The 23,118-nt window shown below is 40.4% G+C and overlaps 1 protein-coding gene across 1 annotated transcript in view; it reads right to left on the bottom strand.

Annotated features, from left to right (window-relative positions):
- The window catches only part of PELI2 (pellino E3 ubiquitin protein ligase family member 2), a 135,366-nt gene that overhangs the window by 50,196 nt on the left and 62,052 nt on the right, over positions 1-23,118 (bottom strand). The gene's annotated exons all lie outside the window — the stretch shown is intronic.

Below are 23,118 nucleotides of genomic sequence, written 5' to 3'. Positions count from 1 at the left end.
ACAGAAGCCTACACGCTGAAGCCTACATACATTCTAAAAAGCTGCCACTTTAAAATGTGTAACCTACATTAATCAGAGCATGCAGGGTAGAGGAGAGGAAACCTGTCTGAGATCTACCTGCAAATAAAATCCTTTGTTATTTAAAAGGATCTACACTAGGTTAACTCAGAATTTTACGTATTCTACATATTAGTTACTTCCCAAGAAAACTGAAGTTTTGCATTTTCTTATTACATTTTGTCTTAAATAAGAAAAACAGACTTAATCTCCACATAAAATCTTGGCAAAAAATTCCAAAATAAAAAAAGGTTATTTAATCAGAATTCAGTAAGTATTTTCTGGATATATGCTTTCTTCAGAATCACACCTGGCTTCTTACATTTATAATTAATTTTCACTTTGAAGTTAATGGTATTTTTTTTCCTTTTTTGAGACACGGTCTCACTCTTTGCCCAGGCTATCATGCAGTGGTGCCATCAGAGCTTACTGTTGCCTCAATCTTTTTAGGTTCAAGAGATTCTCCCACCTCTGCCTTCTCTCACCTCAGCCTTCAGAGTTGCTGGGACTACAAGTGTGCCCCACCATGCCCAGCTAATTTTTTTTTAAATTTGTGTTTTGGAGAGATGGGTCTTACTATGTTGTCCAGGCTGGTCTTGAACTCCTGGGCTCAAATGATCCTCCTGTCTCAGCCTCCCAAAGTGCTAGGATTACAGGCATGAGCCACCGCTCCTGAGTGTAAATGTTATTTTTTGTCTTGCCTAACCAAAACTGACTCCATCATGAGCACTGATGATACAGGAGTTAAGATGAAATTACTCAGACAGATAGTAAGAAAGGGTATTGGAGTCCTTGGTAAGGCTTTTCTTTTTAATGAAAAGCAACCCAAAATCATTTTCTAACAAAGAGCACCCTGTAAAGTTGAGCTGCAGACACAGACAAGTAAGTTGGGAGCTTGCATGGGTGAATGCCAGCAGGAACTAGGGACTAGCCATGTTCAAGATGGTGGCTCCATCTTCCCTTCTCTGCCAGCCACATGTACAGTAAGCAGCAGACAAGATGGCGCCAGTCAAGGATAATTCATTTGCATAATAAGATTAGGGTGGGGCAGCCAGCCTTCCCCACACATTATGTAAATGACACACCTGATCACACCAATCTGTGGGCCCTGCATAAATCAAACACCACCTCCTCCATCCTGCCTATACAATCTGCTGTGGTCTGCCACCTTCCCCCAACCCCACTTTTTAAAAAATTATACTTTAAGTTCTGGGATACATGTGCAGAACGTGCAGGTTTGTTACATAGGCATGCACGTACCATGGTGGTTTGTTGCACCCATCAACCCCTCATCTACATTAGGAATTTCTCCTAATGCTATCTCTCTCCTAGACCCCTACCCCTTGACAGGTCCTGGTGTGTGATGTTCCCCTCCCTGTGTACCTGTGTTCTCATTGTTCAACTCCCACTTATGAGTAAGAATATGTGGTGTTTGGTTTTCTGTTCCTGTGTTAGTTTGCTGAGAATGATGGTTTCCAGCTTCATCCATGTCCCTGCAAAAGACATGAATTCATCCTTTTCTATGGCTGCATAGTATTCCATGGTGTATATGTGCCACATTTTCTTTATATAGCCTATCACTGATGGACATTTGGGTTGGTTCCAATTCTTTGCTATTGTGAACAGTGCCACAATAAACAAATGTGTGCATGTGTCTTTATAGTAGAATGATTTATAATCCTTTGGGTATATACCCAGTAATGAGATTGCTGGGTGAAATGGTATTTCTGATTCTAGATCCTTGAGGAATCACCACACTGTCTTTCACAATGATTGAACTAATTTACACTCCCACTAACAGTGTAAAAGTGTTCCTATTTCTCCACATCCTCTCCAGCATCTGTTGTTTCCTGAACTTTGTAATGATCGCCATTCTAACTGGTGTGAGATGGTATCTCATTGTGGTTTTGATTTGCATTTCTCTAATGACCACTGATGATGAGCATTTTTTCACATTTGCTGGCTGCATAAATGTCTTCTTTTGAGAAGTGTCTGTTCGTATCCTGTGCCCACTTTTTGATAGGGTTGTTTTTTTCTTATAAATTTGTTTAAGTTCCTTGTAGATTCTGGAGTTCCTTTGCTGTGCAGAAACTCTTTAGTTTAATTAGATCCCATTTGTCAATTTTGGCTTTTGTTGCCATTGCTTTTGGGGTTTTAGTCACGAAGTCTTTGCCCGTGCCTATGTCCTGAATGATATTGCTTAGGTTTTCTTCTAGGGTTTTTATAGTTTTAGGTCTTAAGTTTAAGTCTTTAATCCATCTTCAGTTAATGTTTGTATAAGGTGTAAGGAAGGGGTCTAGTTTCAGTTTTCTGCCTATGGCTAGCCAGTTTTCCCAATTTTTTTTTTTTTTTTGAGACGGAGTCTTGGCCTGTCACCAGGCTGGAGTGCAGTGGTGCATCGCGGCTCACTACAACCTCCGCCTCCCAGGTTCAAGCAATTCTCCTGTCTCAGTCTTGTGAATAGCTGGGACTACAGGCGCGTGCCACCACACCCAGCTAATTTTTGTATATTTGGTAGAGACGGGGTTTTGCCATGTTGGCCAGGATGGTATCGATATCTTGACCTCATGATCTGTCTGCCTTGGCCTCCTAAAGTGTTGGGATTACAGGCGTGAGCCACCACGCCTGGCCAACATCATTTAATAAATAGGAAATCCTTTCCCCATTGCTAGTTTTTGTCAGGTTTGTCAAAGATCAGATGGTTGTAGATGTGTGGCATTATTTCTGGGGTTTCTGTTCTGTTTCATTGGTCTATATATTTGTTTTGGTACCAGTGCCATTCTGTTTTGGTTACTGTAGCCTTGTAGTATAGTTTGAAGTCAGGTAGCGGGATGCCTCCAGCTTTGTTCTTTTTGCTTAGGATTATCTTGGCTATCCAGGTTCTTTTTTTGTTCCATATGAAATTTAGTTTTTTTCCCCTAATTCTGTGAAGAAAGTCACTGGCAGCTTGATGGGGAGAGCACTGAATCTTTTGGGCAGTATGGCCATTTTCACGATATTGAGTCTTCCTATCCATGAATGTGGAATGTTTTTCCAATTGTTTGTGTCCTCTCTTATTTCCTTGTGCAGTGGTTTTTAGTTCTCCTTGAAGAGGTCCTTCACATCCCTTATAAGTGGTATTCCTAGGTATTTTATTCTCTTAGTAGAAATGTGAATGGGGATTCACTCATGATTTGACTCTCTGTTTGTCTGTTACTGGTGTATAGGAATGGCTGTGATTTTTGCACATTGACTTTGTATCCTGAGACTTTGCTGAAGTTGCTTATCAGCTTAAGGAGATTTGGGTCTGAGATGATGGGGTTTTCTAAATATACAATCATATCATCTGCAAACAGAGACAATTTGACTTCCTCTCTTCCTATTTGAATATCTTTTATTTCTTTATCTTGCCTGATTTCCCTGGCCAGAACTTCCAATACTATATTGAATAGGTCTGGTGAAAGAGGCCATCCTTGTCTTGTGCCGGTTTACAAAGGGAATGCTTCCACCTTTGGCCTACTCCGTGTGATATTGGTTGTGGGTTTGTCATAAACAACTCTTATTATTTTGAGATACATTCCATCGATACCTAGTTTATTGAGCGTTTTTAGCACGAAGGGGTGTTGAATTTTATCAATGGCCCTTTTCTGCATCTATTGAGATAATCATGCGGTTTTTGTCATTGGTTTTGTTCACGTGATGGATTATGTTTATTGATTTGCATATGTTGAACCAGCCTTGCATCCCAGGGATGAAGCCGACTTGATCATGGTGGATAAGCTTTTTGACGTGCTGCTGGATTCTGTTTGCCAGTATTTTATTGAAGATTTTCACATCAATGTTCATCAGTGATATTGGCCTGAAATTTTCCTTTTTTGCTGTGTCTCTGCCAGGTTTTGGTATCAGGATAATGCTGGCCTCATAAAATGAGTTGGGGAGGAGTCCCTCTTTTTCTATTGCTTGGAATACTTTCAGAAGGAATGGTACCAGCTCCTCTTTGTACCTCTGGTAGAATCTGGCTGTGAATCCATCTGGTCCTGGGCTTTTTTTGGTTGGTAGGCTATTAATTACTGCCTCAATTTCAGAACTTGTTATTGATCCTCCTTTTTTCCAGATGTCTCTCTCTTGCAAGAAGCTGCTCTTTTCTTTCTCTCTCCTTTCCACTATTAAACTTTCTGCTGCTTAACCCACCCATGTGTCCATGTTCTGAATTCTTTCCTGGCGCAAGGCAACAAATCACAGGTTATTCCCCAGACAAAGAAGGTGTTTCACTGACACTCATCTTACAATATGTTACAGTTTAAATGTGATTTTATATAAGTAACTTTACAACTATATTTTCTAAGACTTCTTTCAAAGCTGCTTGATTTGGCTAGTAACAGAATGGGTTATCAATCTAGATAAGAATCCAAGATGAGTACAAATTGAATAGCTAAAATATCCCAGTGACTACTCTTGATGTGAAGCGTTAACAACTTGTCCTGATACTCTATGCTATGCTGGCTTTAAACAATTAGCACAGCTAACATTTTAGATCTAATGTTCCCCCAACATTTATGCTTAGCCGCCTCTTTCCAAGAGTAGTTCGTGTCAAAAACTTGGGTTTTGGACTTGATGTTGCTTAACGACTGCAGAGACTGCAGGGTATGATGAGACTGAAACAGAGTGTGGAATCAAACAGGGGCTCACAATTACAAGGGCACTACATACCAACCATGAGGACATAGGCGCGTCACTTCACCTCCCTGCATCACAACAATCAACCAACAGGGTAACAATAACCAACTGCTGCAAGGATCAAACAGAAAACTCGGCAGAAACCACAGCTGCTTGATCTTAAGTCATTTAAGCTTCATGTACTAGAACACTTGACTGTAAAGACTCAGTAACTACCCTGCTCGCCTTACGGGATTGTTGTAGGGATAAAACAAAATAAGAAAATAAGCTTGGTTTTTAAAATTCAAAGTGCTACACAAATATTATGCTACTATCTTCCTAGGAGGATAACTGCATCTGTGAACGGAATGAGGCAGAAGAAGTAACAATGTCAACTTGTCTCTGAAGGAGCCTCTGCCAATGGCCCTCCCAGGCTGAGCTCCTGCTGCCCTTTGTGAGCAGCTGAGTGCTGGCTACTAATAGCTCACAGTCAAGTCCTTCTCCAGAGAACTTTCCTTGGCCCACTCAGTCCAGAAATGCCTGGGAGATGGTGCCCCCAGGGGCGGCCTGTAGCTCAGAACCAAGGAAAGAAGGCTGAGCCCCTGCTCAAGGTGGGGTGGCTATGTGGCCTCAGAGCTCCCCAGGGGGTCAAGCTGAGACTAGACTTGGGCTGAGAGCACTTTTTCCCAGCTTCTTCCCTTGCTCTCACTTGCTTCCCTCACTTCCTTCCTGGTTTCTCCTGACAGTACTTCTTCAGTAAATCACTTGCACAGGCTTTGTGTGATGGTTAATACTGAATGTGAACTTGACTGAAGGATGCAAAGTATTGTTCGGTGGGTGCCTGTGAGGATGTTGCCAAAGGAGATTAACATCTGAGTCAGTGGACTGAGAGAGGCAGACCCACTCTCAATCTGGATGAGTACCATCTAATCAGCTGCCAGTGCAGCTAGAATAAAGCAGGTAGAAGAAAGTGGAATAAGGAGACTTGTTGAGTCTTGTGGACTTCGTCCTTCTACCATGCCGCATGCTTCCTGCCCTCGAACATCAGACTAGGAGTTCTTCAGCTTTTGGACTCTTGGACTTAACATCAGTGGTTTGCCAGGGGCTCTAGGGCATTTGGCCACAGACTGAAGGCTGCACTGTCGACTTCCCTACTTTTGAGGTTCTGGGACTTGGACTGGCTTCCTTGCCCCTCAGTTTGCAGATGGCCTATTGCTGGACTTCACCTTGTGATGATGTGAGTCAATTCCCCTAATAAACTCTCTTTCATCTATTCATCTATCTATTAATTCTGTCCCATTAGAGAACCCTGGCTAATACACTTTGCTTCTAGAAAACCTCATCTAAGCCACCACCAATATCTTCTAGTATTGACTTATCTGGCTGAAATCTCACATCCATCAACAAATGGAAATGTTTCCAGTGTGGCTCCAGCTCTCAGTAGGAACTGTCAGTGCATCAGGCAGTGCTCCACAGGTCCAGTCAGTGCTGATGGCTTTTGGAAATAAGCTTGAAGCCAGAGTTTTGGCAGAAAACATGGCATTACCAGAGGGAGAGGATACAGCCCTGCTTGGAGCATCCTCAGTAAGGACGATAGGGCGTTCCAAAACCTACAGGCCAAGGGGACTTCTGTCCCTTGGAGAACATGAGAGAGCACTGATCTTGTTCCCTGTGTGAAACACTTCTCTGATCTAGTCTGTGCACAGAAGTCAAACAGATCTCCCAAATGCTCTCCCCACCTCAAAAATATTTCAATGACATCGAGATTCGCATGACGCATGCTAGGTAGGCATGTGTGATCCTTTGTTCAGTGACTGAGTCAGGGCACACATCAATGCGACAGAGCAGTGAGAGACACATTCCCGTTGTCAGTCACTCTCAAATCTCTAACCTCTCTGAGTTCCCACAGAGCTGAACACATGAGCCACACATGTTGTCAGCCACTTGCTGTCCCAAATGCTGTGTAACTCCTTGTGTATATTCTCACACTGCCTCCTCAGGGGAACACAAGCCCTTCCTTGTTCATGAGACACACCTGGAGCCTCAGCATCATGCTTAGTACTGGGGTTACAAAGGATAGTTCCTGTCCCTTAGATACTCACATGGGACTCTGCACCTAATAGTTCCAGAAATACCCATCGAATTAAACTGACTGCACCTTGGAAGAGCTGAATGGAGGACGAAGTGGTCTTTGGCCGGGATGCTGAGGCTGCAAGATTTAGGCAGGAGGGAAAAGGTATCTGGGGGAGGAGAGGCTTTCGCACTGATGGCGACAAACATGTAAATAAGAATAACCAACAATGTGATGAGGGCGGATGGGCAAATGCATGATATATGAAAAGGATGTTGAAGCAGGGAACCACTAATGCCCAGGGCATGGGGCCTTATTTTTTCTTCTCTCCCACTCCTATGCCTGCCTGGCACACAGTAAATGCTCAAAACTGCTTGAATTTTAGTGGATGTTAATTCCTTAAGCCTAGAATTCTCATATTTGAATTTTTGGAAACTAAAAGATACCCATATCAATCTTTTGAAGCCAATACACACTTCTGAGCATCACATAATCTATCTCCCACGGCCAATTCACGGCACCACTATGACAAGGATTACTTGTTAAAAGTACTCAAACCTTTGTGGGAAAGGCCCAACAGAAACACAAACACCAAAACTGGGCACAAACTGGGAGAGAAGACTGCACATTTTACTTTTTGAAATGACCATTAACCCTGCTTCCCTGAGACTTGCTAAGAAGAAACGTGATATCCTCTCCAAGTGGCATGGTAGGCACAGCCACAGCACACGGACTGCCCTTCTCATGGCATTCAGCAACCCCCGGGGGATTTCCAACAGCTAAGTCCCAGAATACTAAGGAGCAGCAACAGCCCTCTCAGTGTCTTCTCTGTGCCTGAGCCTGATTAGAGTCACCCCCTTTCTCTATACCTCCCAACCGGCTTCTCATGTTGCAGATTCAAGGCCAAATTCCTGGGCCTGGAATTCAAGACTCCAGGATTCGGTCTCCTCACGGCACCCTTTGGGTCAGCCTCCCCATCCATGCCCCTGCATGCCTTCCTTCTGTTTGCCAACCCTCCAGGTTCTCCTGTGCCTCTCCACCAAGGCTCCCTGCCAGCCTGGATGATCCTTCTCACAGTCACCCTCAGCAGAACAGTAAGCCACCTCTTGTGTGAAGCTTTCCCTGACTCTCCTGACGATCAGAATGAATCGCTCCTTTTTCTGGGCCGTTTTAATTCTCTGTGCTTCAATTCCTTCAGCTAAAAAAAAAAAAAAATGGGAATAATGATCTGTATTCTTTCACTTCAGAGTTCTTGATCTTAAAAAATTAAAGAATAAATTAAAATGTGTGCGAAACTTAACGTTCTCATTATTTACTATGTTCAAAGAAGCCACATATTTGGTTGGCTCATATGACATGTTCGTTGCATAATAACAGCATGGTAGACACTGAAAATTATTTTTGGACTGTATTTCACATTTAGGCAACTACTTTTAATGGTTTAAATCAACCCAAATATTCTGAAAATATAGTTTAACTGATTATATTAAATCTGATCTTGCTAAAAAATTGCCAAATGGAGCATCAACACTGGAGCCAGTGATGTGGCAGCTAGCCTAACGAAATCAAAATAGCACTGACACTTTTCCTTCTCTTGGCGATAAAAAAGTGGGCATTTTTAGACATTTTTCAGACGTTTTCCAAAGTATAGACATCTGTCGTTTATATTTCAAGTTTCTCCAAATATAGAATATAGTGTCATCCTTCCAGACTGGGTAGCAAAGATTACTCACTAAAAGACTACTTTCTTAACAAGATTCCATGAAGGCATCTGACAAGGTCTGTCTTGAAATTTCTATACATACAATGGAGAAATATGGTTAGAAGATAATACCCAAAGTAGATTTATACCTGGGTGAATGATTATACCTATAAAATCAGTTTCAACATAACAGGAGCCCTCTGGTGGTAACTACAGAATTCTGTCTTATGTTAATCCATGATTTTCAAGATGTCAATGAAGTAGGTTGATCACAATTTTTAAAACGAAGCAATAGCAAAGACAGTGAATCCACTGATGACAGGGTCAAAATCTACCCAATGACTACATTATAAAAACAGGCCAAATATAACAAGATAAGGCATTTTTCAAGTGATAAGTGTATATTTATATGTGTAGGTTCAGACAACTCTCATGAATAAAGATCTATGCTAAAGCCGTCCCAAGCACCACTGTTTCTAACAGCATGGCGACAACCTAAACATCCATCCGTAAGGGGACAGCTAAATAAATTAAGGGGATAGAGTATACTTTGTAGCAACGAAAAGAAAAGCTACAGTGGACTGAAATAATGATTGGAAGAATATACACAATCAATCTTGGGTGATAAAAGTAGTTAAGCGCTGGGCGCAGTGGCTCATGCCTGTAATCCTAGCACTTTGGGAGGCCGAAGCAGGCAGATCACGAGGTCAGGAGATCGAGACCATCCTGGCTAACAGGGTGAAACCCCGTCTCTACTAAAAATGCAAAAAACTAGCCAGGCATGTTGGCGGGCGCCTGTAGTCCCAGCTACTTGGGAGGCTGAGGCAGGAGAATGGTGTGAACACGGGAGGTAGAGCTTGCAGTGAGCCGAGATCGCGCCACTGCACTCCAGCCTGGGCGACAGAGCTAGACTCTGTCTCAAAAAAAAAAGAAAAAGAAAAAAAAAAAAGTAGTTTAAGCATTTTACACACAGACTGTTCCCATTTTTGTTTGGGTTTTGAAAGAATTCCATGTGTGTGTATGTTGATTTTCATACACACATTATGTAAGTGTTTGTACATATAATAGCAACATTTGAGCCCTTGCTGTGTACCAGACACAATTCTACAGGTACATTATACTTATTAACTCAGTCTTTTCAGAGACACAGGTACAGATTCATATGTTTGTATTTTATTTAGGTACAGAAAGTAAGCAGTGGACCAACAATGTAAAAAGGTACTCTCATATCACACTGCCACATGGTTACTAGGGTGGAGAAGGTTTTTCTTATATATTTCTGTATAGTTTAAAGGTTTTTCAGAAGAATGTAATATTTCTTAAATTCGAAAAAGGAAACGTGGCTAAGATAGTAAATTTGAGAAAAACTGCACAATGTAAGTCAATGTATGATGAAATAATTAAATGGGATACGAGACACAGCTCTGCTACTTCCTAGGTAAATTACCTTGAACAATTTCCTTTACTTTTGAGTCTCAGTTTTCCAGTGTACTAGAGATAACCAAAACTATTTGCAAAGTAATATGGGTTAAATAAAGTAATGCATGAGTATGTCAAGCCCATACTTCCTGGTACACAGTTGGCCTACGTCCGCAAACACTGCTTTTAACAGAGAAACCACAAAAAATCACTCCAATCAATACAGGAAGACCACACGTGTCCTGAAGAGCACTCAAATGCAGAGGCTCGGAGAGGCCAGAAAGGAGGACATGGGAAACACAGGAGGAAGGGTTGAAAGAATCAGTGCAACTTGCCCTGGAAGTGATGTCTTAGGGGAAGATTAGCAGCTTAAGTGGTTACTAACATTAGTGAAAATGTTGACTTTTTCTGCTTGGCTGTGATGGACAGAATCAAAACCAAGGTATAAAAGTTATGGTTAAAGGGAAGGGGGATCAGATTTGAGTGTAAATATATAAACCTTGTAACAGTTATACAGCTGTTGAAAATGGTACCAAGCTGCCCAGGAATGGAACTGTTATTCTTGCCAAGTCACAGCAAGCTTTACAACCTCTGTTTGCCCCATGAGAGAAAGTTCATGGAGAACGCACCAGGTGCGCTGCGGAGGAGATTCATGCTTGCAGAGGAAGGATAAAGTAGATTACTCCTGAAGTCTCCTGTAACTTTAAGATTTATACAATCTATGGCATTCAAAGGCACTCTGCAGTTCAAAAAGTCTATCAGTTTAGTAGCTACAGTCATCTTTCAGTGTCCAGGTGGACTGGTGCCAGGACTCCTGCAGATACCAAAATCTAAGGATGCTCAAGTCGCTTATATAAATTGGTATAGTATTTGCATATAACATATATATATTAATACATCCTCCTATATACTTTAAATCATCTCTAGATTTCTTATAACATCTAAAACAATGCCAATGCTATGTAAATAGCTGTTATGTTTATTGATATAAAGTATAAAATTCGTATTATTTTTTGTTGTATTGTTATTTTTCCCAAATATTTGTGATCCTCAGTTTGTTAGATCTGCAGACGTAGAATCCGTGGACAGAGAGTTGTAGTATTGCTATTTTGACTAGTAAAACTATCTGGCTATTCTCATTTTTATAGATGAATAAATAGTTCCCAAAGAAAGAAAATTTGCCTGTATAGAGTCACATAAACACCAGGCCAGAATAACAACTCTCCAACCCTTAAGGCAGTATATTCCAAACTTTTGCCAACTAGGAATTCACTTAATGGGCATATGGTAGACATGCAGAAAGATAATTTGTTACAAAATTAATAATTTTTACATGTTTATCATACAGTTTTACATGTTTTAAAAAATATTGATAAAATATATTTTTAAATTAATTTTAAGTATTCTATATCAGCACAATCTTTCACTTGGGTTCAATGACATATTTAGCTTGAGTAATATTCTGGTTCCACATCTAAGCTAATTACTTAATAGATTTTCATTTACACCAATTAGAAAATCACAACTCATGTACTGTACAAACTGTTGGTAACTGTTGCAGTGTTTTGTTCTAGTAAGGAATACAGATATTCCCACCAAGGATGAACCCAGATATTATGGAAAAATTTACTAAAGGCCTGGCTTGGAATTTATTGGAAACCTGTTATCCTTTAAGGCTGGGAGATGCAACGTTTAAAATTAAGAGAAGTGGGAAATAGATTCTTCATTCATTTATTGCTTATATTTACCTCCGGTTTTTACATATGCCCAACATTTATGCTTTCTTGATGAAAATCACACATGCTAGTAAACAGATCTTAGTGATCCAGTCTCAGCGGTATTATCCAGTTTTAAAAAATTCTATTTCTTATTTCTGTTATTGACCAGGAAGAGACAGATTCAGTCTGAAAAGAGAAAAGCCTATGCAATATGCCATCTGTCTGAGCCAGCTGACACCACAGACACGGTCTTTACTCACATCAAGACCATGAAGAAATATTTTATTTCATATCTTAGTCCAAAAAGATCTCCTCAACAGCTAGCACAACTCAATGGAGAAAAGTTGAGCTATTTACTTGCTGAGAATCTCTTTACACAGCCCAGAGGAAATACACATTCAGTGATGGAGCTTTCATCCTGCTCTTGGTGGAAGAAGTGGAGGGAGGACGAGCATTAGCAGACTGGCACCTTCCTTGCTGCCTATTCAGCTGGTGCCCTGTCATTAAGAATGTCTGGGAACCTTTTGTTCATTATCAGTGACTTCCAAATGAACAACTCAAAGAATCTCTCCTGAAGCAAAGGGTTTCAACGACAAAAATTACAGAAAGTCACTGAACATTTCTCCCTCATGTGTTAGACATATTCTAAGGACTGATTCATATTCTACACAGTGAATTCAACAAGCTATAAAGCAAAATATTTATGCACACATGACTGCTCTTCCACATTGCATACCCCTGATATTATGTCACACGCAACAGCAGTATTTGATCAAGGACTTTGCCAAAAGCTTGTTCCTCTTTCCTTTTGAATATGTTTGTCATCAGTGTTGAGGTTGATGTTGCAAACTTCTCAGCAAACCTACTTTTGTTATGATGAATGTAACTATAAATGATGCCTCTGAGGTTTTGTTCTATATTCTGGGCCCTCAGTAACAAAATTCATCAATTTCACCCTGGAAAGTACTATTTTGTACTTGATCTGGGAAGACTCAACTGGTTTACTAGAGGGGCCACTGTACTCTGAAAATGACTCAAAAGCATTGGGGGTTTTATGCCACTATTTGGCAAAGTTTCATAACACAGAAAGCACTGGAGACCATGGACAAATAAATCACCTGCCAAGTAAAATTCAATTTTCAGACAGTCATTATGATACTTTCTATTTACAATTTTTCTTTTTCTGTGACTTGAGTAAAATTATCAACCTGGCAGATTAACTGGTCCCTGGACATTAAGTTTCACATTTTATAACGACACTGGGTTTCCATTCACTATTTATACTTATGTTATTTTGAGCTGTAGTGTTTCTTATTTTTGTCACTCCTTTTATACTTCAAAGAACCACTTTGAAGTACTGATCCATTCTTGTGAACTGGATAAAGAAAACAACACAGTAACAACCCAGAAATGCAAAGGTTAACAAAAGTAAACAAATAACAAACCCCAGTATGCTTACTATGTGCCATGCACTATTTGCAAGATTTTAATTACCTTAACTGATTTCCTCTTCACAACAACCTTAGGAAGGAGGTAGTATTATCCCACTTTATAGATAGAGAAACTGAGTTGTGACTTCACTTGCCCAAGATCACAAAGTGCCAGAAACTGAGGCCAGGCTCTTCCCGTGCTCCAAACCCTCTCAAACAAGAAGAAAGCCTGCAGAGATCAGTGCCTGTTAGCTCCGTCAGGGGCCTCACTGCAATAACGTCATCCCAACCCCCTCACAGCTGGAATCTGCTTAGAGACATCAACAGCTGGAGGCTCTCAAAGGACACACTCCCAAGTGATGGCTGCCATCCTGCGTCTTACGTCAAGGGGGAATCACACATTCCCCTGGCAGGCTGGTTCTGTGTTACATGACCTACCAAGTTACTCCCTTTATTTTCTTTTTTTCTGTTGTTCTCTGTTTCTAATCAATAGATTAGAAATCAACAGACAGACATCTAGAAAACTCGCAAATATTTGGAAATCAAACAAGATACTTTAAGCCACGGATGAAAGGAGACATAAAAAGGAAATTAGAAATATATTTATTCAACTTCAATAGTTTTTGGGGAACGGGTGGTGTTTGGTCACATGGATAAGCTCTTCAGTGGTGATTTCTGAGATTGTGGTGCACCCATCACCTGGGCAGTGTATACTGTACCCAATGTGTAGTCTTTTATCCCTCGTCCCCTCTCTCCCTTCTCCCCTGAATCCCCAAAGTGCTTTACATCCTTCATATGCATTTGGGTCCTCATAGCTTAGCTCCCACTTATAACTGAGAACATACTATAATTGGTTTTCCATTCCTGAGTTACTTCATTTAGAATAATGGTCTCCAGCTCCATCCAAGTTGTGCAAATGTCTTTATTTTCTTCCTTCTTATGGCCGAGTAGTATTCCACGGTGTGTATATATATCACATTTTCTTTATCCACTCACTGATTGATGGGCATTGAGGCTGGTTCCACATTTTTGCAACAGCAAGTTGTGCTGCTCTAAACATGCATGTGCAGGTGTCTTTTTCATAGAATGACTCCTTTTTCTTTGGGTAGATACCCAGTAATGGGGTTGCTGGATCAAATGGCAGTTCTACTTTTAGTTCTTTTTGATTACATGTTACTTTTGACCTCCTATTTTACATGATGAGACTTTAACTTCCTCACACAGACTCTCCTCCCCCATGCTGCTAATATAAAATAATTTTGTATTGAATTGATAGTCACCGTTTTCATGGCTATGACTATGGTATATAATATTCACAGGAGAGTCTGTAGTGCACTACGAGTGTATTTCCTTTCTTAATAACTCTGTTTCTTTTGGAATTATAACTGTTCACGGTCTCCTGGTTTTCTACTTTCCTATTACTAATTCATCCCCAAACCTTCTGACACAACTATAAAATCCTCTGTACAGAAGCCATGAGGTGGCTCCTCGGTAGGTCCTCCTGTTCCCTGGATGCCTCGCACACAGCCATTCCTTCCATGGGCCTCTGCCTGCCTGGCGGCTGATTGCTAGGCCATGGTAAAGCTCTGTGCCTCTCACCATCCTGGGAATTCCCTTTGCTGCCTTCTTGTGCTGGATCTCATTTCCTGCATCACTTGTCTTCCTCTTTATTTTACTCCTTCATTTTAGTGGAGTGTATCCTTACAGCAGCTAAATAGTTTATTTTAGTCCTTACAGATCTAAAATGTCTTAGCTCTACTCTTGTACTTGACTGTCTGGCTAAGCACAGAACCATATGCTGGAACTCATTTACTCATTTCCCCTCAAAAGTAGTGTGCAGCTTTATCACTGGGAATTCCAATGCTATTTGATCCTCGATCGTTTAAAATCAAACCTCATTTTCCCCTCTCTGGATATTTTTACTATTTACCCTTTATCCCTGATGTTCTGAAATTTCACAATAAAGTGTCCTGGTGTGAGTCACTTAAAAAAATTGTTAATGTAATTCCAACAGAATATACACTCCACAATAGCACAGGTTTTTGTCTGCTTCCTCCCAACTCCTGTGTCTCTAGTGCACTGGACACAGCCTGTCCTCTGGTAGGCCTTGGCAGTACAGGTAGAATAAAAGGCAAAACACACCTGTACTTGCTGCACCCTTTCTATCTGGAAGCGCATCAATTTCATGAATTACTTCTCTGTAACTTTCTGCCCACTACTACCTTTGTAACTCATATTAGGGTGTCAGACTTCCTGAATTGATTCCAGAATTTCCAAAATATTCTTTTCCCCCCTCACTGTTCTACTTTCTGAGAGATTTTTTATTATTAAAAGTTGCTTTAATCTTTTGTTACTAAGTTTTAGTTTTCAGGAGTTCTTTCTTGTAGGCCTAACAGTGGGTTATTGGGAGTCCCATTCATTTTACTGGAGGGAGCAGAATCCTCACACTTTGCTATCTGCAAGTCTTTTTCTCTCCATATGGTTGATTTCCTCAGAGAAGAATCCTCAAACTTCCCAGGGATGATACTGGTCCACTTTCCAGTGTTCCAGGAGCCAAGCAAGGGGAGACTGCCAAGATCTCACTACTCAGTACAGGGATTTTCACTTTGAAAAATCCCCATGGGTTCTTGCTTTCTTATTATTTTAAGGAAATATGTATAAAGATAATGCAGTGGAATACAGGGAAAAACAGACATGGTCATAATGTCTTACTGTTCTTAGTGGCCCACTTTACAGAGAAGGCAACTGGGTCTAATCAGATGGGGGCAGGATCCAAATCCATGTATCCAGATGTCAGCCTCAAGCTCCTCCCCACAGCTACTCCACCGTGGGGACCCTCATCCATCCAAAGCTAGCATTCCACCTGAGCCTGAGTATCAGCATCTCTTTATCCCCTAGTCCCCTCTTGTAGAGCTACTCCATTTCCTCTTTACTGGCTTCTTAGGTTGGCATTCAGACATGGCCTATCTTAAAGATCCCCTCTTGCTCCTCATCTCCGTCCACTTACCACTACAGACGAACACAGCCAAACTCCTTGAAAAGGTAGTCTTCCTGTACTGTCTCCATTTCGTCACTCCTCTCACTCATCAACCATCTAAAATGCGGCAATTCACCCCCATAACTCCAGTGAAACCATTCTTGCTAACATCACTAACAACCTTGTCTATAATTCTGTTCACACTTTCACTTCTGGCATGATCCTTGTTGCCTCCTTTCCTTAAGCCCCACATCCGATCATTTACCCAGTTGGTCATTTCTACCTCCTACACATCTCTGGAGTTCATCCCCTTCTCTCCTGCTCCACTGTCATGCCCCCAATCATCTCGCCCCAGGATACCCTAACAGCCTCCCATCCTAACAGGTCTCCTGACCTCCAGTCTTGCCCTCCACACTGCACACGAGTGGCGGTGCTAAAACACAAATCTGATCGTGTCACACATCCTTGCTGAAACTACTTCTGTGTTGTCTCACTGCCCTTGAAACAACATTTCAAGCGCAACACAGCTTATCAGGCCTTCATGATCTGGCCCAAATATCTTAATGAATAAGGGACTGGAAGTTCCCAGAAGGGTCAGTGACTTGTTGCCATTGTTGGCTCACCAGCAGGGGAGACTGAGTTTGAACCTGGGTCCTCATCTCCAAATCCTACTCTTTTCTGCTGATAGATTATTTCTTTTATTGTCTACTTTATATTATCCATCCTCCTTGTCATTTCTATCAATACATGTAACTAAGAGTTGATCACGGATGAAGAAATGTAGACTCAGGGAACTTGCTGAAAGTCACACAACAGCCATGACTCCCCCTGAGTTCTGTGCTCTCATTGCTTCTTTATAGGACTTCCCAAATCACTGGTGCTTCGAGAGGTCGGGTCCCTCCACAAGCGCATGGGGGTTGGGGAAGGACCACAGGGCAATGAACTCAGAAGACCTGGGCTCCAGTCTAGTCTGTATGCATATCCACAAACGGGATAAACACGAGGCTTACTCTGTTTGCCACTCAGAGCTCTTATGGAAATCAAACAATAGAAACAGGAAAATACCTTATAAACATGTTGTAATTACTACTAATAAGGGCAGGTTTAAAAATAAAGGTCTAGAAGAGCATGCGTAACCAAATAGTGCATTACAACATACCTACTTACTCTAAAAAGTCAGTTCTCATATGTTGGTAGGACTATCAAACTCAACTGAAAAGCAAGTCAAAGTTAGGAGATACTCTCTTGGGAAGTCCAGGAATTTTTAAAGCAGGTATTCTAAGATATCCTCTTTTTGAGGACTATTTCCCCATTTTCTATTCCAAAGAATGAACACATATTCATCTTTCTAGACTTTCTAGGCTATTTAAAGCTCCAAAGGCAACTGTTTTGCACTTTTGAAAGTGTAAAGAGCAAGACAGGCAATAAATATCATTTGTGGTTTAATAATTAATGTTTTTCATTATTTTAGCCCTTTTACAAAGATGAATTTATACTTTATGATCTCCAGTTCACTAACACATAATTAGCATAAAAAGGCCTCTCTGAAAAATGTGATAACATTTAGAGTTAATTCATGCTTCTAATCAAACCCAATGAAATAAACATTTTTCACCATTAACAATAAAGTATGTTTAATTTACTGCTTGAGTTGGTTTAATCACATCAAGGAAGTTTTCAGCTACCGTCCTACCTGTTACTCTTCTAACCTCTTTTATCTCTAGAAAAGCATTGTTTTTCTAGTTCACTGAACAAATCCTTTCATGTGAACCTTAAGATAACTTTAACTCACAAATTCTCCTGGTTAAACATCTCTGTCAAATATGTTCACAGGCCCAGAATCTGCCACTCACCTGGCTTTTAGATACAAGCTTTGTGTCTCTGTACAATTAGTTTCATGAACTATCTTAGTAATGAATTAATTTTACTCCAAATTCAGTGTCTGAAATTTAGAAAAAACCTTATCACAAGTACAATCACAGTAAGTCTACACAACCTAGCGAGCCCTTCTGTCAAAAGTCAGGAAACCTAGCAAAAGTACTTAAGAGCACGGAGGGATAAGGGTTTTATTACGACAGCGGCAAAATCATTAGAGAGATGGATTAAGGATCCTAAGCATCTTCAACTACCACTGCTAGAACTGCCTCCTAAAAATATTTATGACAAGAACCTAAAATACACCTAATAGATTTTTTGGATGTATTATGTACTGGAAGACTGAAATCAGCAGGAATTCTAATTAATGCAGTTAATATAAAACAGCAATTGACATCAAGTGTTGGGTAAAATGAGATTTTAAGAACTTTAATCTCTTCCCTTAAAGACAGTAAATGAAATTCCTCTGTAAAATATAATATTTTAAAAGTCAATAGAACTGCAAGAGGCATATTAACTCAGCAGAGTTGGTTATTATTAATTATAACTGAATACCTACCAACTTCTGCAGACAGAACTGACTGACAACAGGTTAAGTCAAAGTGACAAGCTTTTAAACAACTTAGGAGATTTTCAGATTCCAGATAATTTTCTATTCAAGAAAATTATTCTTAAGCAAAGATAAATAGAATTACATCAGGGCCTTAATATGCCCATTCAAAAAAGAATCATATATCAGCAATATCATTTATCTTTTTTTAAAGACATATTGTCCATAATTCGAGGATGAATAAGATCTGAGTTAAAACAGTACATATGTGAACGCTCAGGGTTGGGGGTAGGAGGAGTAGGGAGTGGGGAAACAAGAACTGATTGACTATTAGTTCTATCAACTGTAATGAATGGTGCCACAGTGCTACACAGAAAGACACAGAAAACATGAAAAGAAGTATCTGGTCAGTCCATATGCTGACATGGTCAAGTCATGTCTGGAATAGTATGTCTAACTATGAACACGCAGTGTCTGAGGAACGGTTTGTACAAACTAGGTATCAAATAGAGGGAAATAATCAGCAATTATGATGCTTGGGGATGGAGATCTACTTCAAATCATGTTGCCCAAGAAGCAGCTAGAGACTTCTTGGGAAGTCTCTAGAAAGGGAAGGAAGCTCAGTGGTGGAGGAAGGAAGAGGCCCAAAATACATGAAGCCACGTGGGAAAGGGAGATTCATCTGTGTTGCTTCAAAGAACAGAATATTAAACAATGGGGAGAAATTAACGGAAGAGAGAATTCTTTCCGCCTAAGAAAGAAGGATCTAAAAATCAGAGTTGTCTGAGTACAATGGGATGCTGAACAAGTGAGTACTGAGTATTAAGCAGGGTCTGGATGCCTCTCTGCCATGGATTCTGTGAATTTTCCTAGCCCCTGCAGTGGAAAACAGACAGGCTAAATAAATAATTGATTTCTTAGGAATTAATTGAGGATTTCCATTTCTGGGGGGTTGTCTAAGTAGGCACTCTGACCAATTTTCATACTGAAAACTAAAAATGATGTATACAACATTAAAAACAGGTCAATAATAAATAGGACCTGGCTGGTGAGTAAGGAATATTAGAAGTCAAAGCTTAAGTGAGGGCAGGAATCTCCAGAGGCAAGGAGGGACATTTGCTAAAGGGGGACAGACTTTTCCTTTGATTTTCACAGTCTTGCGAAAGTGCTAGGAGCAGGGGGAAAAGTCCAGGGGCTGCCCAAGATGGAACATCTAATAGGGCACCCCAAAGGACCACAGCCTCAGTATTTGGCAAGGGAACAATTAAAGTGACACCTCCAGAGTACAAAGAAAGTTGCCTGTCTCAAATCTTGGTACAAATAGAACAGGGAGAGATCCATGCACCTTCAAGAATTCATAATCACAAGCCAGCCCTTCTATAAGTGTGTGGCCAGAAATAACTTGAGGTCCAAAAAAACCCCAAGTTGAAAGTTGACTTTCAAGTGCCCCCCAGGGAAGGGGAGGGTGGTGGCTCCAGTCACCTGGGAAAAGCAAAGGCAGCTCCTCTCTGGAGGAACCTGCCCTTAACTCCTGTCTCAGAGAATTACCCCAGATAGGATTCCAAGAAATACGAACTCATAGTAAAAAAATAAAAATACAAAAACCAATGCACCATGAGTAAAAGTCAGCAAAAACAACAGAGAATAGAATCAGAACTGTAAATGCTTTAGCTACTGAATTTATCAAAAACAGGACTGAGACTGAAGGCATGCATATGTATGCATCACACACACAAAACTCAAAAGCCAGCTAGAAGTCTGGATATACTGGAATCTCATTCATTCCCCAGAAGCATCTTAAGATCAGAGCTTTAGAGTTGCTGTAAAAGTTATTACATAAAGCATCGTTGAAACCCGAGAATAAAAGCCTCCTCCAGGTATTGATGACATGACAGCTTATCTCCATACAAAGAGAGGTAGCTAGAATAATGCTATATGGGTACCAGTATATATATGCCTCTGAACATGTGCTTTAAATCAACTCCGAGTATGTTTACTTTGAAACATACTAGAGTAATTAAAAGTGGTCAGTTTAGAAATTAAAAAACAGAATTGAAAATTCTATTAGTTTCACAAGAGTTAACTTTAAAAAATCAAAACAAAAATTTTTTAAGTGACATATTTTTAAAGTGATAATTTTTTTTAAAGTAATAGTGGGGAGGCAGGTGAAATCCCACTGGCACCGAAACAGAAACAAAAGAAAATGTCAAGGACCAACAGTTAAATTATTTTCTGAATTTGATTCCTTGTAATTACATAGATAATGAAATTGAATAAAAAAGCACAGTAGAAATCTAACCTCACCATCTAGAAACAGGTTATGCCTTTGCACCTAAAGGTACGCAAAAATGCCCTTCTCTTCCCTGTCTTCCCCATGGTTTACAAGCAGGGATGAGCAACAAGAAAACTGGGCAGACAGCCCTTCTGCAGGATAGATGCTTATGTATTAGAAATGGTATGAGGAAATGAAAACATCCATCTTCCATTCTTCTATAAATTGAAAGATACAGATTTGCCATAAATACCATGTTCTACAAACAAGTATTGCTTGTACCACTACAGCCCTGGATAGCCAGGCTTGGACTGCACAACTCTGGCAGGGCCAGTCCCTGCATACAGGTGACCACAGGAGCACTGGCAGTTTGAGGCGAGGGCAGTTAGGCCAGCAGTTCTAGCCCTGGCTCTAAAAGGTGACCTGAGCAACAAAGAAAGACGCCACCCCTTAGTGTAGAAAAAAAGATGAAAGCTCAAGATGTCCCAGGAGTGAGCCAGAGTTCTGAGACTGAATTTCGCACTTTCCCTTTAAGAACAATGTACATTTTCAAAGATTTCTGTGAAAGTCCCCAAATATTTGGGGGACATACTTTGACACTGTAGTTATAATAATATTTTTTCTTTAGGTCTTTGTATTATTTACTTCTCTAGCAGGTAACATTTTATTCACCACCACATTAACTTTATTTTTTTTTAGGTGGTTCTAGTAAAGGAATATTAACTATTAGGTTGGTGCAAAAGAAATTGTGGTTTTTGCCATTAAAAGTAATTACCAAAAACACAATTACTTTTGCACCAAGCTAATACTAAACTTGGAGGTAGAGATGATAGTTTTTTTCCTGATATACTTCCTAACCCTATTTCACTTTTCTTAGATGTGAAACAAACATAACACCCTCAGAAAAGAAAGTGAAGTAGTAGGAAGGAAAAGGCTTCCACGCTAAGCTCTTCCGGGAAGATCAAACTTCCTAGTCTCTGTTACCAGGTTGGGGCAATTCAAGCCCCGGCCAACACCCGCAACCAGCCCTCCATCCCCATGCTATGCACACGCTGAACCAGCTCCATGCTCCATTGCCTTCTTCACCTTCATTTCCAGTTTTCCTACAAATCAGCGCAAAAACACTCACGGGCCTCACCAGGTTTCACTTTTTAAATTTTTTATTTCTTTAAAATACTTTAAGTTCTAGTGTACATGTGCACAACATGCAGGTTTGTTACACATGTATACATGTGCCATGTTGGTGTGCTGCACCCATTAACTCGTCATTTATATTAGGTATATCTCCTAATGCTATCCCTTGCCCTCCTCCCCCCACGACAGGCTGCAGTGTGTGATATTCCCCACCCTGTGTCCAAGTGTTCTTTGTTCAATTCCCACCTATGAGTGAGAACCTGCGGTGTTTGGTTTTCTGTCCTTGCGATAGTTTGCTCAGAATGGTGGTTTCCAGCTTCACCCATGTCCCTACAAAGGACATGAACTCATCCTATTTTATGGCTGCAAAGTATTTCAAGGTGTATATGTGCCACATTTTCTTAATCCAGTCTACCATTGATGGACATTTGGGTTGCTTCCAAGTCTTTGCTATTGTGAACAGTGCCGCAATAAACATACACGTGTATGTGTCTTTATAACACATGATTTATACTCCTTTGGGTATATACCCAATAATAGGATGGCTGGGTCAAATGGTATTTCTAGTTCTAGATCCTTGAGGAATCGCCACACTGTATTCCACAATGGTTGAACTAGTTTACAGTTCCACCAACAGTGTAAAAGTGTTCCTATTTCTCCACATCCTCTCCAGCACCTGTTGTTTCCTGATTTTTTAATGATTGTCATTCTAACTGGTGTGAGATGGTATCTCACTGAGGTTTTGGTTTCCATTTCTCTGATGGCCAGTGATGATGAGCATTTTTTCATGTGTCTGTTGGCTGCATAAATGTCTTCTTTTGAGAAGTGTCTGTTCATGTCCTTCGCCCACTTTTGATGGGGTTAATATTTCCTTATAAATTTGTTTAAATTCTTTGTAGATTCTGGATATTAGCCCTTTGTCATATGGGTAGATTGCAAACATTTTCTCCCATTCTATAGGTTGCATGTTCACTCTGATGGTGGTTTCTTTTGCTGTGCAGAAGCTCTTCAGTTTAATTAGATCTCATTTGTCAATTTTGGCTTTTGTTGCCATTGCTTTTGGTGTTTTAGTCATGAAGTCCTTGCCCATGCCTATGTTCTGAATGGTATTACCTAGGTATTCTTCTAGGGTTTTTATGGTTTTAGGTCTAACATTTAAGTCTTTAATCCATCTTGAATTAATTTTTGTATAAGGTATAAGGAAGGGATCCAGTTTCAGCTTTCTACATATGGCTAGCCAGTTTTCCCGGCACCATTTATTAAATAGGGAATACTTTA

Source organism: Colobus angolensis, unplaced genomic scaffold (genome assembly GCF_000951035.1).
Source record: "Colobus angolensis palliatus isolate OR3802 unplaced genomic scaffold, Cang.pa_1.0 Scaffold57, whole genome shotgun sequence".
Classification (NCBI taxonomy): domain Eukaryota; kingdom Metazoa; phylum Chordata; class Mammalia; order Primates; family Cercopithecidae; genus Colobus; species Colobus angolensis.
Note: the sequence above shows the minus strand (reverse complement) of the source record. Positions and strands in the feature narration are given on the sequence as shown.